Genomic DNA, 18,178 nt, shown 5'->3' with positions numbered 1-18,178 from the left:
AAGGTGCTGCAAGCTCCAAAATCTTTCAGTATTTGTGTTAATTTGAAATTAATTAAAATAAATAAGATGAAAATAGTTAAAAACCATAAGGATTTTCTTTTTCCCCATTTATATGGGGTAATTGAACTGAAGACTAATGTGTCCAGGGAGTTATAACTTTTCCAAGGTCCCCAAACATACGCTTGTATCCTGTTTTACTGCTGGACTAGTTGCTCCTTTCTGTTTATTTCCTAGTGAACTTTGAGGGTAGTTAAACTCTTCTGCTTTGTGTTTTTACCTTACATTTATGCCTTTGGAAAGCTTTTCCTTTTATCTGGTGTTGTAACCTTTTTGTCTTTGGTTATTCTTAGGGACAGAAATACCTGATCTAAGTCTAAGCTACATCTCTGCAAGAAATGTTGCTTTCTAGGAATTTCAGGTGTAAATCTGTGAAAAGTAACATCTGTAGGTATAGAATTACCTTGAACACAGTGGATGCATACAGGTTCACACAATTTAGAATTCTCTACAAGGGAAATACTCCAAACTTTGGAATCTGAGTAAATTGTTTTCTGCTCAAAAACTGTGGAAGAAACATTAGTAACTTCAGACCCAGAAAGCTACATCTGTCTCTTCATCCATCTTAAAAAAAACCAAACCCCCCAAAAAATAATGTGTGTATTATAGTGTATTTTTATATTATATTTGTACGTTAAGCCCATAAAAACCAAAACTATGCCCCAAGTAACAGAATGGCATGGAAGTATTTGGTACATAGACTTTATTCCAGTCCATTTGGTTGAAGATAGTAATCCTCTATAATGTTAGGATTAGAATGATGTGACCAACTTGTGCATGTTACAAGAATGTTTCTGATGAGTACGAAAATTACCCATGGGAAGCATTCTGCTTGTACAAATTAGTGCAGAGACAAGCTGAGCTTGTCACCTGATGAAAAAATAGGACCTATCATTTCTGTTCTTGCCAACAAGTTAGATAGCTTATCTTAAGTAGTTGTCTCTTTTCCCTCCATCTCCATGGGAGAGCAAGAGAATGAACACTTCCTGTTGGTCATCACTGACGTAGTTCCTATGACATTCACAGCTGTCCAGCCCAGCAGTCACAACTGGTTTGGTTTGTCTTTAATTCCAAATGGATAATGCTTCGTCCTGGATTGTGGTGAATGAGGGATAAGGGGTGTTAGCCCTCAGGTAAGTCATCACAGGAGAAGACACCTAACATCATCCGCTTTCTTTGGATTAAAAGCAATACAATTCCTGTTCATCAATCCTGATAGGACAGATAGGTAGGAAAAAAAAAAAATGTTTCCTTGTTGTTGAATTATTAACTTTCATAGAAATGTTGTCAGTGTGAAACCGTATCATCTTTTTCTATTTATAGTCCATGTACCAGCAAGAGTTAACTTAGTTGCCCAACACCAGGAAGCACAAATTAGTTGTTTTCCATTCTACTGCATCTTATTTAACACAGATCAGCAGTGCACTTCAACACCCACAGAAAGTAACCCAGGAGTGGATGTAGGGGAGAAATATTGGCTCAGGAATCTTAGCATGACATATAATTTCTTCCTTTCACTGTCTGCTGGAAGAATGGTTTTATTTAAATTAAATAAATAGCTGATTCTGTAGTTACTACCTGAGATCATGTCTTTGACTAAATCAGGCTTCCTAGAGGGCAGGGTAAAGTTTTACTGTTAATTTCCTAGCTCAGTAGGGTAGAAAATGCAAAATGATCTAGCCTTCGAAATCTTCAAAGATATATGATAACACAATTTCCTATTTAAGCAGCATCTCTGTGTGACAGGGAGACAGAAGTAATTGAAAACATCTTACAAGTGTGCATACGTTATAAATAGAGGGGCTGCCACTGTTGTAAATAACAGGCTCATCTCAAGATCTTATATCTCCTGTAAAAAAAAACATGATGTGTTTCAAGTTGCTAAAAGAAGATGGCTATGGCTGGGTGAGAGGAAAACAGGTTTGTTTTAGGGGCAGAGTCTTCTAGGGGAAACGGTGATTCTTGAAGGTGTCCTAGAGTGATACTGTGCTTGCTTTTCTCTCCCCTGCCAGATGTCTTGTGGTGTTAGCTCTTCCCAAACCCATGATGGTTGCAATTCTTTTTAGAAGTCCCAACTACCATCTCATTCTGATTAAATGCTGTCTAGAGAGTCAACCCCCACTTGTTTAGAGTGAGGAGATGTGATGTTTGTGTTGCGGAAAAGTTTGTTAATGGAGATGTGATGCGGGAACTTTGTTCTTCACCAGATTTCTCCCCTTCCCTTGACCTCCCTGAAAGCAGTAAATCTAGATGTGCACAGAGCCTGTGCTACGCTCCTTGACTGACTTTCTGGCAATAGCTCACATATTCCGATTGACTCAATTAAATGGATTTGCAGCAGTGGGACTGTGCTCTTTTCCTATGGTAGGGACAGGGCAGGCAGGACTCGCTTGCTTGCCCACCCTCTGGTCTTTCCTGGAGTCCTGTCCCTGGGATGTGGGTATAAGCCAGGATGCTGTTTTCCAATAACATGCCAATTTCAACAGCCATGCCATCAGCTGCTAATCAGGATCAGTCATAACGATGCTCTGCTCCTATGGGGTCCTGCCCAATTGTGTGCTGGGGCTGGAGGGACAGCTCTGATGGCCAAACCACCTAGCATCTCACCAGCTTCTTGGGGCAGGGACCTAAACTGCAAGACAAGGTCACCAATCCATTTTGACCACTTAAAATGCACTTTCTGGTGCTTACATGTAACTTGTGCTTTGCACACAGGGGAGCCAGGGTTTGTGAAGCTCATTCAGGATGATGGTGGCATGTGAAGCAGCTTCTGTCCTTGCCTCACTTCTTGCCTTGCTGAGGGATGCAATGACAGAAGCTAAATAATGCTCCATCTGGAAGCTGGGTGGATGCCCACCGCAGCTCACCGCTGACTGCCCTGCCATGTTCAAAACAAAATAGTTAAAGTGGTACAAAGTGAGATCTTTGTTCCAAATGGCGAACAAGGGCAGATGTGTTTGAAGAAAACAACTCAAGAGAAGTGGAGGCAGTGAGAACTTGCTGTACTGAGGAGAGGGTCCATCCTTTGTTGCTGCTAATGTTCCCCTCTGCTCAGTGCAGAGCAATCAGCTCTCCCTGCCACTTTCACCACTCTCATCCCATGGCTTTCCATGTGGTAAGCTCTGTACTGATCTGCAGCAAGGCACAGGTGAGGTCTTCTGCTGGGACAAAGCCATATGGTCTGACATCACTATATGTAGAACAGCTGGGAAGCCCTGGGCTAAGGCTGAGATCCAGGTTCTGCTTTTAGTGTCCCCCCTTACCCCAGTTTGTTCCATGCTACAGGTGGGTTTTCCAGTAAAATTGTTTATACTCAGCTCTGGCCTGCCTCTTTTGAGGTTTACAAATACCTAGTCTTCTAAACAATTTTTCTTTATTTAGGCAGAGGTTTTTTTGCATGTCAGAAACCTTGTTGAGTTTGTTTACACTCCAAATTGGCTAGAACTGAAAAATCCAGATACTTCATTCTAAAAGGGGTGTTAGTGTTCTCTGCTAAGTACGATAAAAAGTGAGTGACTAACAAAGTGATGTTAAGGTTGAAACCAGTATGGTTTGGAGTGAAACAACTGTGTCACCATAATGAAAAAAAAAAAAAGGCCTAAAGAGCTAACTTGTAACAAAATAATTAACTTCATATATTTTCCTTTGGAATTTTAAATACACTATATTGCAGCTTCTCCTGTGTCTGCCCCAATAAAATCTGCCTAAGAGGTTTTGAATTTGAATTTCACTTTGAATACCAACGGCCCACAGTTGTGGGATGTGGTTCCCAATATTATCTTGTGATTCTGCAGTACAGTAACATGATGCCCAGGCTGTAGTTTCTTTTTCACTTGTTGAATGGGCGTAGAGTTCTCTCACTTGCTTGTATCTGCATTTCTGGTGATCATCTGAATATCTTACTTGTGTAATTAGTTTTAGGTATTTCATCAGAACAGACTCTAACGTGCTGTACCACGTAAGAAACAGTTTGTTAAGCACCTTGAAACAGTTTGATGTGTGGAGGATTGAAAGAACGACAGATTGTTTAGAAAGACTTGAGGTATGATAACTGCTATGAGTTTAGGAAATGGAAGAATGTAGGTATAATATCAGGAAATACTTTATAGTCATAAGGTCTACTAGTCTGTTACATAATCTTTCAACTCAACTGATGAAATCCCCGTTGCTTAAGATTCTTAAAATAGAATAATAGCATGGTGTTAGAGGCAATTCTTCTCCGGCAAGGTGCTAGACAAAAAGACATAATGCTATTCAATATCTCCCCACAGCTCTGAGTGCTGAAGCAATTTCTTTTCAAACCGAGCAAGAAAATTATGATGAATATTTCAAAACTTGCATTAGTATCTCATGACAGCTATTGTTTTGTTTAAAATTATAGAAATATGAAACTGTTTGTTTTGTGTGAACTTCCATGATCCCTTCTTCAATGTACAGAATTCATGCTGGTTTTTGACCTTGTGTTGCTTTCTAAATTTTGAATTTCGATTCTAATATGCAAAAGTGTCAAATTGTCAGATTCAGGTGGGTGGAGAAATGGGAAAATTAAAGTGAGCACAGAAGCCTTGAATAGATGGCTAATTGCCTTCAAAAAAGGTAGAACATTCAAAACTGTGATGTGATAGACAGATATACTTATTGTTCTTAAAGACATAAGTAAATACAAAGCTTTTCCTATATGAAGGTACATTCCAATCATATTTCTGTGACTGGTTTTCTGTTCATCTTCCCACATAAAAAACCGTGGGTTTTTTTCCTTCTGATCTTGTTCTGATACCAATATTTTGATGAAAGGATCACTTTATGCCATCACGTCACACTGAATAGGATTAAAATAGAACAGTATCAAATTAGAATTTTCAGCTTTGTGGGCCAAAGCATCTGGAAAAGTGCAGTGTGTCAGCAAGGGCTGAAAAGATATTTTAGCTGCCTTCTAGTCTCTCAACATTTACTTTTCATACTCTAGTTGTTACAGCTGGGAAAAAAAAAACCTTCAAAGAATGACTTGCAGGTGTGGGCACAGCAGTTTCTCTCTGTTTGCAGAGATTGAAACAACAGTGCTGAAGTATAAGTTGTCCATTAATTTTGGTGAGTTTTAGATAAGGAGCTTATGATAGTATTTTAAATGTGATAATGTTGTAACAGCTTAGATAACGTTGTTACTGTTTACACTGTTATTCCTTCTGCTGCCTGACGGAGCACACGGAAGAGGGAAGCAGTACCACACTGGGAGGGTCTGTACCACTCCCTGCAATGAGTAGGTAGAGGCAAGCAGATCAAGCTGGTTTGGAAATGCAGAACTACTTTTATATGATGCCGCTAACCTGAAACATTTGGAGGGGTTGCAAATTTAATGAGCTGAAGTTTGTCAAAACTGAAAAAAATGCATGAAACTCTTGATCCTGCAAAGCCCGTGTTTTATGAGCAAAGAACAGTTGAAAGAATTTTGCCAAGCTCTCATGCCAGCTCAACTTCAACGGAGTGCTTAATCATCGTGTTTGTTATTGTTGTAAAATGCCATAGAAAATCTGCAGTTTTAGGTGTAAGAAAGCTGGTCTGGGAGATTCTGTGTCTGTGTGCTAAAATTGTCCTGGCTCAGATCTGGCAGCTCCAGTTCCAACTTTTGGCACTTATTTCTGTCTGGCTTTTTAAAAGTGACCTAAATTATCCACCTCACTTTCCCATCCATAAGATGGGGTGGGAGAGTACAACTGTTTGCGCAGGTATTGGGTAATGGGGCGACAAGGAAGAAATGGGTAGTGACAAATCCTCTTTCCTGGCCCATTTCCACACAGGATTATTTGACTGATTATAAGTGCCTAATTTAGTCACTGTGACTCTTAGTGTTTAATCTTCAGAGGGTAAAAAGCAGTTCAAACTGCTCACACACCAGGCTGCCAGACACCAGTTTCACTGGAGAAGGTGGTGCATCGCCCCATGATTAGATTATTCCCATCACAGGCACCCAAACTATCTCTCCCTGTGACTCTGTGGGAACATGTTGATTCAATGATCAATCTTATGAATGTAGCTATTGTGGCAACCTGCTTAAGTACCCCTATACCAGGCTGGTTCATTAGCCCCTTCTTTATTTAAAGAACTCCTGTGGCTGTCCTGCTCAATAGAAGATCATGACTACTTTTTTAGTATGTATATGGGCTTCATATAATGGGCTTCCTTCACTTCTTAGAGGGATACAAAGAAATCGGCGAAGCCATTTCTGAAATTACTATTTTTTTGGAGACTTTAAATCACGTTTTCTATAGCCTCTAGTCTTCAGGGAACCTGAAGGCAATCCCTTCCAACGAGGATGTGAGTAGGACAGGAATTTGGTCCTCTCTGCAGCCAGGGTTAGAGGAGAGCTGCTGGTGGAGTGCGACTTTCAAAGTCTGCGGAAAAGTCAGTCCATAGCCTGTAATGGGGACAAGTACAGCACATATCTTTCTGGGGATGCACAGCACTCAGAACAGTAGCACTTAAAATGTCCCTTTTAAGATATGAAGGCAAGCAGCAGCTGGAACATATCTGTCACATCCAAATTAAAACCCCTCTGAAGACCAGAAAACTCACTATAAATTGTCTCCTTTTCATACTCTAATCTTCCTTTTCTATCTGATGAAGGGGGAAATACTCGTTTAGAAGTGAACCCTGTGGGCATTCATCAGAATGGATTTATCTCTTAATTTAGCCCAAAGAAAAATTAAGAAATAAAGCTTTGAAGAAGCTCTTTCCCTTTTTCTCTTTTTTGACTTGTTTAATTTTATTTTTTTTTCCTTCTTTTCCCCCTCTCTTTTCTGGACTAATCTGCCTTCTAATGGAATCACAGTTAAAATCTTCATAGTCTTCCACTAATGAAGTATGACCCTGGAGGACTTTTGAGAAACTTTCCTCTTCACCATGTCCCTCTCCTCGATTTCATTGCAGTTTATAAATCAATATTTAGAAGAGGTTAACTCTGGATGTCTAACTACAGGGCTCATCACTAGAGACAGCTCACCTGGGTATTTCACTGACTTCATCCATGGTTTCAGTGTTCTCTGAAATCCAACCTTGTTGAATTTCTAGAAATCCAGATAGATACATTCAAATCTGCCACCAAAAAGTACTGCATATTGTGTCTGGTTCAATTGTGCATTTTGTATTGTCCATGAGGTCGGAGCTGGTGAGCACAGTGAGGGACAACAGCTTTAAAATCCATGAGTCAAACAAATGCCCAATTGAGTCTATTACTGTCAATGACAAAAATCATTACAAAATCTATGACAATACACTTTTTTTTTTTTCCAAAAATAAGCAGTAATTTAAAGTTTGATATGGTAGTTATGAGCCACTTCTGAGTCACAGTGAGACGAAGAAATATGGTGTCACAGTTTTGAGTTATGGAAATTTTAAAAAGATTTTTGAAATTATATTTTCCCTTGTGTAATTTCTGCTTAGGGTCAATGAGGCTGTTAGCTTGTTTGCCTAAGCAAGAGGCTAATAACCTTAAGATTCAATGTTTCTTAAGAAGGACCAATTTAAAAAAGCAAGTGTGAGATGATCTCATTGAAATCATGTTACTGCTAGCTGTTGTCAAAGGTGAAATGTAATGAGTTTGTTATGCACACAGTTCAATCCACTGTGTGCCTTACTAGCAATAAACAGAACAAAAGCTGTAAGTACTGTAAATAATACCAGAAAATCACAGTTAGACCAGAAGATTTCAGAAAACAGTGCTGGCCTCCTTACAGTACATGAAAAATCAATTAACAAAATGTGATGCCCTTGCAAAATGAAGTGTGGATAATGAACACAAATAAACGGAGAATTGAAAAAAGCCTGTGTACTTGTCCCTTTTAGGGAGGGTGACTGATTAGTTTAGGAGAACCATGGTGGATTAGTGCAGGTATGTATTAACAGTGGAGCAAAGGAAGACAAACTTCAAAGAAGTTTCTAATCTTTGATCCCATTAGGAATCCTGCAGAAGACTTGTGAATTCTAATTTAGTAGCGAGAGAAGTGTTACAGCGAAAAGAGTGTGGCGCTATTTATAGAGGAAGAAGTTTTCCCGTCTAGAGGTTGGGCTGGAATCTCACCCATGACATTTTTTCCATCACACTAATCTAGTCCAAACAGGTTAAAATTGAGGTCATTTATGTAAGTCTTCCAGGTGCTCTTGAGAATATCTGCAATAAAAAGAAGAAACAGCATCTTTTGCAGCTTGCTAAAAAGAAGAAACAGCATCTTTTGCAGCTTTCAGTCTGTGAGTTGTGATCCAAGAACTTAAAATTGCAGCTCAAACAGCCTTTCCTTCCGACTTGCTGCTTGACAGTCTCTAGAGGCCTGGGCAAGATTACATGAGGCTGTAAACAGCTCAAAATGTTGTTGTTCTTTGTCTTGTGACAGGTGTGAGACCACAGGCTTTCAATTTGGGATTTCCAAAGTTAATTTAAGTGCTAGAAGAAAGCTGACTGAGGTCTGAAATAAATAAAACTAGCACAGGCAGAAAAAAGACAAACTGAGATCCTCCAAACAAGAACACTAAGCTGAATAAAATGTAAACAATTGCACAGTATTTTCCTCCCAGGTGGGTGTTGTCATGAACTGTGGGCTGTTGACACACTAGACTTCAGCAGTACCACCACCAGCAGCTACCAAACGTTCAATCCCTTGGACATGAGTCTGAGAAATGGTAACATGCCTCCCGTGTGGCAGCTTTAAGGGTACACCTGTGGTATTGCTGTAATTGGAGGAGAAAGCTGCTGCTGTTTGGGTTGAACTGTGATTTGCAAACAAGCCCCGATTCTCTTGTTCCTTGTGGCAAGGAGTCAATTAAGCTGGGCTACATGGTGTATGTCTTTAATTTATGCTGTTCCCCACTTCATGGACTGCTGATATAGTTTCATGCACTTTAAGATACTATTGCTATGTCGGTAGAGGGCTACACAGTCAGAAGTGTAGAAATATGAGCATTTAGGATGAGAGAATAAAGTGTTCCGATTCACAGATGTGAACTGGACTTTGCCAGAATAGAGGACACACAAACCCTGATGTCTGATCCTGCGTTGGTGAGGTACATCTCAGAACAGGGCATATCTTTCACTGTGTGAAGATTCACCAAGTGATCATAAGGCTACTGTTGTGTTATATTTAGTGCACACTGTTTGATTTGGGCTATTAGATGCTGCAAGGTGTGTGTTTCTAAGTATAAAGGTAGACATTGCTGTCCAGAACGCAAGGGAGATGATGCATACACTGGCTGGCTGGTGGACTGATGCCAGCAGCAACCACCAGCAACACAAACTCTGCACAATGGACCTTGGTGACACAAAACGAGCCCAGATCTGTTAGTTCTTGCATGTCATGAGCCTTTATCCAGCTGAACATGATGTCGGTCGTCTTTTTCTTTTTCCTTTTTTTAAGCAACTTTCTCAAAGAAGACAAATTCCACTATATTCCTTAACTGAACTACCACAAAGAAAAGAAATAGCTTCTAATTGGCAAAGAGGAATTGGGAGACACCATTCTTTCTCACCACTAAAAGGAGAGAAGCAATACAGTAAACAAAGGAATGAGTTGTTACCTACCACTGCTTTACATCTCAAAAACAGTGTACATTTCAGGTGCCGTGATAGCTTAATATTTGTATTTAGTTAGTGGTTAACTTCCTTTGTATCATACATTACAGTTATACTGTCTTCCTGCCAGCCATTCCTGGAAAGGTATGGACAACCTCCAGAGAAAGCTAAGCAAAACTGAGGGAGGAATGATATGTTTTGAGTAAAATGGTGTGTCTTGATCAAAATGTCTTACAACCAAACCTGGACTATTTATGGGAAACCCTGTATTCTCTTCTCCTGCTGCTAGGGATGGATTAGGGTGAGCCAGAGCTCAGTCCATGCCCTAAAGTGTGTGGTATCACTTTCTTGGGTTAGAGGAAAGAATTAAAAATGCATCACTTGTAACCAGTATTTTTCTCCTGGAAAAAAAAAATAAAAAAATATATATATATATATAATTTATTTGGCACTTTTTAGAAACTCTTCTGCTCAGTTCTTACTGCACAGCATGAGATGATCTCGAAATTAATATTGCTTTTGTAATCTGAGGAAAGGGGATTTCCCGATGAACATTATTACAATACTTTTATTTAAACTGAAGGCCTATTTTTAGATGCTTGGATGTGTCCTGGGATAAAACGTTCTTTCTCTGACATGTTCTAATGTTGACTAAATGTATTATGTACTGCATCTAGGTATCTAAGGAATTTTAATTGTCTCAGAGGTACACAATAGCTTTTTAGAATTAGGATATTTATCACTTGTCACAGCTTGTAAATTTAGATACAGAACAGGCCTGTACACTGTCAAGCTGTGTGGGAAAGTAAGAAGAATAAGAGGTAGCGTCATGGTCTCTGTATGCTTTCCAAACACATTAATAGTTAGTATGTTCTGAAAATGTCTAAGATGTAGTTTAAAAAAGCCTTAAACCTGAAAGTAAGATGCATGAAAATGTTAAAGAAAAAAAAGCTGATGCTAAGAAACTCTCTCTTATGTACCCACATCAGTCCCAATCCTTTGGCAAAGTGATAGTCGCTCTAAGAAATACACTGAATTATGCGTGGCTTACCAGTGATCCTGCACTGGAGCTTAGCTGTGATGCTGGGAAGCTTTGGGGAATGCGTGCACTCCTGAACCGACATCTACCTGTTGTGCAAATCAAAAGTATCTGCAGATAAAAAATTCAGATTAATTGAACAAAGCCCCCGAGCAGTGTGTGAAGTGATAGAAGCTTTCTCTCAGTCACAGCCAGAAGATTGAACTATGGATTGTCAGGCTGAACAATTTGCAGCTAGGATTAATTTGGTATTCCCCACTTTAGGGCATGCCCAGCTATCGTGGTAAAAAAATTATTAGAACTAGTCTAAAACATCAAAGACTGGCACATTTTAAAGCAGTCTGGCTTTTTCATGCAGCCCACAGTTTTGTAACCATGTAATTTTTTTATTTTTTTTTAAATTGGTTTTGTAGATGGCAAAGATTTCTCTAACTGGTGTCTCACCAGTTGTCGGAAGCTGGTTTCTGCCCTTGGTGGGGGGCTGTGGGAAGTGCTCCTTCACTGCTGCCTGGGCAGAGGTGAAACAAAGCAGCAAGGACATGCCCAGCCTTGGTGAGAGTGAGGACAAACCATTGCAGGTCCTTGTCCCATGGAAAGGCAGTGTCTTCTAACAGCTTGACATGACAGAATCCGTGTGTTAATAGAGGGTAAATGCCTCTTGTTTGTAATTACCCACTTCTATATTGGGCAATAGAGATTTAATCATTATTGATGGAAATGCTGGTTTCCTCATGAGAAATGTTTCTATGATTTCTATGATTCTATTCTATTCTATGATTCTATATCAGAAGAACGCTCAGTAACTAGCTTCACTTCTTACTGCTTCTCATATCCTGATAACCTGTCTGCACAGAGCCCCTCCTTCATTCACTTTTTCTCTGTGGTCATCAACAGTGATCCTCTGATCTCTGCAGTTACCCATTTATGACATTTCTCCTTCCCATATGGCCCTATATTTGGAGTAATCATCCTGCTAAAAATTCGCAATGTTCCCTATTTTAGCAGTTTTAACAATGTGGCTGTTCAATTAGTGTTTCAGTCCAAAATGCCTGTGCACTGTCTCTGTTTTTCTGCTCTGTCTCATACCTTTAGACAAGGGAGTCCCTGCCTCATTGGTGCTGTCCATCACTTGCATGGCGCTGTGCATGCTCCTGGTGATGCATGTGGTATGGAATACTGGCGCTGAATAAAAACTGTGATAACATTTGCCCCCACTGCAGAAGGCACAAACCTTCACCCTGCTCATTTGCAGTTTGTAATTAACTAATGAAATGCATATGTAATTAGCTTTGATAATACTTCCAGGAAACTACTGCATGCTTGCTTGAAACTTTACCTCATTGTAAAGGTATTTTAGAGGGAAGTTTTTGGGGGAAGTAAGCTCCACTTACTGGATTGTAGAGATGTCAGATCCTTTTCCATACTCAGCTTTCAGAACTTTTTGCAGCTTCCATCTGCATTGCGAAGTCCTTCCACTGCTTGAAAGGATGCCCTGGTTCACCTTGGAGCCAGGCTAGATGTGCTGGCATCTCACAGCTGGCAGCTAGGGCTGAACGAACCGATTGCGGTGGATAACTTACTTGTTCAATCAAATTAGCCCCGCAGTCTCTGAGCATGCATAAATTCTGCCTGTGGCTAACCAGTCTCTGATACCACCGATGTGCTTCCTCTGCCTGTGACTGAGGAGGGGGAGGGTGGCGAGGAGCCTTCCTCACCAGCTGCTACCTTCTGACATTTCGTCCAAAGCAGTGCTCTGAAGCTGGGGGTCCCACTGCAAGCAGAAGCGCAGATGTGAGCCAAATGCTCTCAACTTTCTTGATCCTTGTCCTTGGCTTGGTATTGGACCTAATAATATTAATGCAAATATGCCTCGATAGTGAGGGCTGAGATGTAGAAGCATCGTGCAGTAAAATAAACCCCTGAAAGCGAGGCTGGTGCAGCACATAGAGTGTTTTATGTCCTGCAGTATGTACTGTATATTCCTGCCTATCAAGTTATATGTCATTTACAGCATTTTGGTTATGCTTGGAATAAATTTATTTAAATTCAATTTCTCTTTAACATTAACTTGCAGACCTGGAGATACATAAGCTACAGTTGACACTGGACTTTTGTTGCTCAGCAATCTAAATTCTGCTTAGCAGATTGCAAATGATTCAAGTCTGGCAGCATTTTAGCAAAGATATGGTAACAGATCAGCTTATATGACTTACTATTCATCTGACAAGGGCTGGGGGGCTTTAAGTTTTACACTTTCCTTCTGTCTTTGCAGTATTGTGCTGGAGATAAAGCAGTTTTTCTGATAGTGATTCAAAGATGGATATTAAAGGATATTAAAAGTTTCAAAGCAATCTGTGGGTGCTGAGAGATGGGAAGGGATTGTTTTCATTCTATCTCAAACCAGGACACTGAGGGTGGCTCTGGCAACACCCTGCATCAGGAGTCCTAAGCTGGTCGTGGCAGTTTGCAGCACGGGGTTTCAAGACAAACTCTCCAAGATCTCAGAGTGGTGCCTAGGAATTCAACAGCAAAAATACAGGGCGTAATTAAGGGCTTAAGGATCGCTTGCACTCATATTAACGTGAATAATTTCTTTAATTGGCTTCATGGGGAGTACTCAGTGCCATATACCTTAGAAGGAGAGGTCTCCAGCAGACCGTGCTGCAGCCCCAGCTGGGAATCCATATCGTTCAGGGGACTTGGGAACAGGGTGTTTCCACTGTGATTGCAAGTGGGAAGTCCAGCAATAGCAGATAATAAACAACTTACATTTGCAAATATCTCACTTTTGTTAAACACAAAACCCACAATAGATTAGTAGCCACTTGAAGGGTAACCTTTTTACAGCTGCATAAAGAACTCCAGTTATCTGAAATATGGAGAGCTTCTCTGCCCAGTGTTGTTAGTGCCGGCTCCACTGATTCTGTAGAAATTGCCCTGCACTTTATTGCTGGCTGAAGTGATGCAGTGTGGTGACAGATTTCATCCTTTTGTGTGTCACATGATATGGCTAGACACAGAAACCTTTATTTTCACTGCACAAACTTATTCAGCCAATTTATTTGCTCTAAGTGAGGATTAATATATTGATGCTTCTAAAGCAGTTTCTACTGAAAGGTGATGGTGGATATTGTGTATATCAATTGGCTTTCTTTCAGAAAACTGTTGGTAGGCAAGCAAGTATTGTTAGCACTGCCTTGTGGAAAGGAGAAGTGAGGAACATGTGAATGTGCCACATTTCTCACATGAATTATCTCAGAGCTCATGTCCATATTGGAAGGTTCAGGTGGGATATTTGAAGCCCAGGTGCCTCTAGCCCCCTGGACCTGCTCTATTCCAGGATGGTTGATCTGAGAGATGCAGAGATGAGCTTCCTGGGGGCACAAGGAAAATGACCACCAGCTGTGGAAATGATGTGCTAGAAGAGATGGTTTCTCTAAGCTATGTCCAGGGGAGCATGATAATGCTTCAGGACCACGTTTGAAGTATCATGTTTAGCCACTTGTTCTCAACTCCAGTGGAACAAAGCTCTACTTCCTTGGTGAAAGTTTTAGGAACATTTGTGCTTTTATGTGACACAGCCATGTCCCCTCCAGACTTCCTGAGCTGAGGGAGAACTCACATGGAAGCTTCTCAGCAATGAAGTACATATAATCCTTCATCTTTGTAAAGTTGGCTTTGGCATTTATCATATCAAAGTATTCAAATTTATGAAGCAGTTTCTTGGAGCTTAGTTAATCCCCTGGGTGACTTTTTTACAAAACCAGCAGCCGAGCTGTTTCCCTGTTAACACGGTGGGGAAAAGAGTGAACAGTGTCATGAGAACTGCAGGGAAATTGGAACAAGCTAATCAAAGAATAGCAAAGAGGGAAGTTAGACATTAAAGGCATTTTATATGGACCACAAAACATGGAACTAGAAACGTGGTCCTAATGGATATTACATTCTGATGCATAAGGAAAAGCCTGTATAGCCAGAATGCAACCAGAAAAGACTGTATTTGATAACAGATAGTTTTTCAATTACGAAATCATAATTAATATATGTAAGGCATATCATAAAGCTTTCTCAGGGAGATCAGAGACATAAGATCATTGAACACAAGGCAACACAGTGACATGTCCTTGTCCAGAAGTGTGATCAGCTATATTTACATGATTTGGGGCAGATTTTTCTCTATTGTTTATAACATATTTAAAAGATGGACCTTGCCCAGGAAGCATATTCCTTTTTTCACTTTTTGAAAATAATTCATGACGTCTAACATATATTTCTCCTGCAGAAGTTTATACCCATATCTCTTGTTCTGTCTGCAAAGGATCCAGAGAATTGTTTCTGCCCAATACACATGCAGAGAATAGTTTCTGCCTAATACATATTTGAAGACTGTTGTCATGTCTCATCTCATTTCCCTTCTGTAGAAACAAATCAATCCAAGTGCTTCAGCTTTTTCCCAGGCCATACGTTCAAAACCCTCTAATAATTTTCTGATCCTCATCTTTGGACTTCTACTTTGAGTGTGGTTCTCAGACTTGGACTCATTATAGAGAGCTAATATAAACCCCATTTTGTAGAACTTTTCATAATGGAAGTCAATCAATGATCTCCTACAAGGACGGTGAAATTAAACCTTTCTGAGCTGACACATCTTGCCTAGGCCACCCATCAGGGAAACAGCAGAGCCAGGAAGAGGACCCAAGACCACAAGCCCCTGGCCAGTCCTTGTGTTCCTGTGAAGAATGGTTTCCCTTGTGCAAGCCTTTCATTAATGAAATGTACCACATTGCATCACTAAAAATCTGGACTTCCCGCAGGAAGTGATCCTTTTTTTTTGCGGAGTGAGATGTAGAGGTGCTTCTTGTATTTATATGCTGGCTGCTCTTGGTGTGGCTTTAACCCATCTAAGCTCCTATAGGGTCCGGTCTCTTGCAGGTTGAGGGAACGACACTTTTAAATATGTTTTATTCTCTTCCCTGTCACCTTCAAAACTTGCCATAAATGGAGGCAAACATCCAAATTCTCTTTGAGCTGTGTTCAGAGTAAATTTGTTTGTGCCTTTTAGTGATGGATTAGTGAAGAAAACCAGAACGTTTTAAAAAAGGAGAACTGGCATATTCTGCTTGCTCCAACCAAGCTCACTTTACCAATCCAATAAAGTGAAAATACAAGTAGGTCTAAATTGAGGCTGTAGGAGAAGTTGTCCAGCATGAGCTGCAATTGCAGAAAATGTATTTCTCCTTAATTATTATGCAGTAGTGAGTGCATGAAATGTTCAGCTTTCTCCTTAGCTGTATGCTGTTTTCTGAAACACAGTCAGTTCAGCTCAGCTACATTGAGTAAACACATACTTATCTATCTGGTTTAAAAATATTCTAATCATTAATCAGCTGATCTATACATCATACCTTTGCAATTGCTCAGATGTGTTTACTTTTTTGTTGGTTTTTGTCAGAGTACATTTATTCATTTTCTCCTTGGCTCTATTGGAATAGTTTATCAGTAATTTAAGACTCAGGAACTTTCTTACCAGTGGAAATCAGTGTGCTAATTTAAAACCAGCAATTGCTTAACCTATCCAATGCCAGAGGGACCCCAGCGCAAGAAAAGGCATACTAATATAGCTTTATGAACATGCAGCACTCGTACCAGCACACTGCTGATTAAAAAACACAGGAGGCATTTCTTCAAAGGATTTTGAATAAAGCCTTTGGTCCCATTTCCACACATGGATTTTTTTTTTCATTGTCCTAAATACATTTGTTAGACTACCTCATTTTGAATGGTAGCTGAGGCTACATTAGGGAAAGATTTTGCATGTGTTTAATCCATCACTGAAAACAATTGATATATATATCTATCTATCTATCTTTGGCCTGATAAATAGCTCAGTGTTTAAAATACTTCTGAATCCTTAGATAGGGCTACTTAATCTCTTAAACATGCACTTCTAATGACTTAAGAATCCAGACACTGGAGATCTAGTGACCCAATTGTGCTCTGCCCTGCCATGTGTGGGAGTTGATTTGGATTTTATTAATCCAAATGATTTTTGAACCCTGTAAGCATACTTTCTACTTTGCAAGTGCTAATGAGCATTGCTTGCGATCTCAGCAAATGGTGTTCTCCGGCCAGAAGCTCTGCGGCGGGTGCATGGCCCCACGTTACACACTGCAGCGGTGAGCTCTGCCCTTAAAAGATCTTCTAAATGTATCATAGTTACTGGGAAATGTGTGTGCTGAAATAGTCAGTGATATCAGATACTGTGACAAAGATAAAGACTGCAGATTGCCTGAAAGTTTTGAACTCAAACAATAGTTTCTTTAACCATAAGTCCTCTCTATAGTATAGAAGAAAGGAAATGCTTTTCTTTCCCTCGAGGTACAATGGTGGTCTTAATACGATTTAACTGCATTTCAGGGTGGTTGCAGTTTCTGAGTGCTTTATCACGTAACACTAGCTAGGATCCCCTGGTATGACCCTGGTATGACTCTTACCTATGAATTATTTCTGTTCCAGAGAATGAGGAAGAAATTATTATATATGAAATGATATAATGCCTAGCAATTATCTCTCCAGAAGCAATAGAGGTGTATTTACTGGTATGAATGCATCAGTCTTAGTCATCATAAAAAAACACTGTATTAAGGTGTTAAAAATTACCTGTTACTGGCAAAAATATGTATATATTTATCATCTGACAATATTTTAGTGTCTTGCCTCTAAACTAATAGTCTTTACAGAGAGTCATGTTAAATGTTTATTCTCTGTGTTTCAAACGGTTCCTTTGGTAGTTAAAATGAAAGAATGCAGTAAAAAAGTCAAACTTATTGTTTGGTTTTACCTCTGATAGTCCAGCCACTTGGATTGATTAGTTGTCATCTAAGCAATTTAATTTCAAGCATCCTATCAGAGCATTTCTGAGAGGTGCACTGCACAGCAGCACTTCACACCTGCAGCAACTGTAAGGGTTTCTGTCCATCCTCAAACCCATCGCTGTTTGCTTAAAAAGCTGTTCCATTATCCCCATCACTACCCTCTTTACCTGCTCCACCTACACTTCAGGTCCCACCATGTTACTCACCCCTGGCCCTGGGTTGTCTTAGCACTGATGCTTTTGTGCCAAACAAGTGTCCCAAGCTGCTGCTGGGGGAGATGAGAGAAGGAAATGTCACTCCAGGAGCAACCGTGATACTGGTAGAATTGTGATACTGGTTGCCTAAAGAGCTGAAGGATCACTGGGTTTACCAGGTGATAAGAATTTTGGGTTCACTTTCTCAACAGATGGAAGATAATCCTTTCTAAAAGCAGCATAACCAGTGATGGCTGCTAATTCTCATATATTGAAGACTTGGTGAAACAATGATTTCTAGAGAAGCAAAATGCTCTTTTCCAGGTCCCCACTGCATCTGACCTTGCTGGACTGGGTCATGGCATTGCAGTTAGACCTTGGAAAGCCCACCGTGATCTGTGTTTGCCTATGCAAGCTGCTGTATGGTACAGCTGTAGTAAGGATATGCCTGTCCCAA

The 18,178-nt window shown here is 40.1% G+C and overlaps 1 protein-coding gene across 1 annotated transcript in view; it reads left to right on the top strand.

The window, feature by feature from the left end:
* MTUS2 (microtubule associated tumor suppressor candidate 2) overlaps window positions 1–18,178 on the top strand; it is a 351,323-nt gene that overhangs the window by 179,920 nt on the left and 153,225 nt on the right. The window lies entirely within an intron of this gene.

This window comes from Calidris pugnax, unplaced genomic scaffold (assembly GCF_001431845.1).
Source record: "Calidris pugnax isolate Ruff unplaced genomic scaffold, ASM143184v1 scaffold20, whole genome shotgun sequence".
Classification (NCBI taxonomy): Eukaryota; Metazoa; Chordata; class Aves; order Charadriiformes; family Scolopacidae; genus Calidris; species Calidris pugnax.
This window is presented reverse-complemented; position numbering and strand designations above follow the sequence as displayed.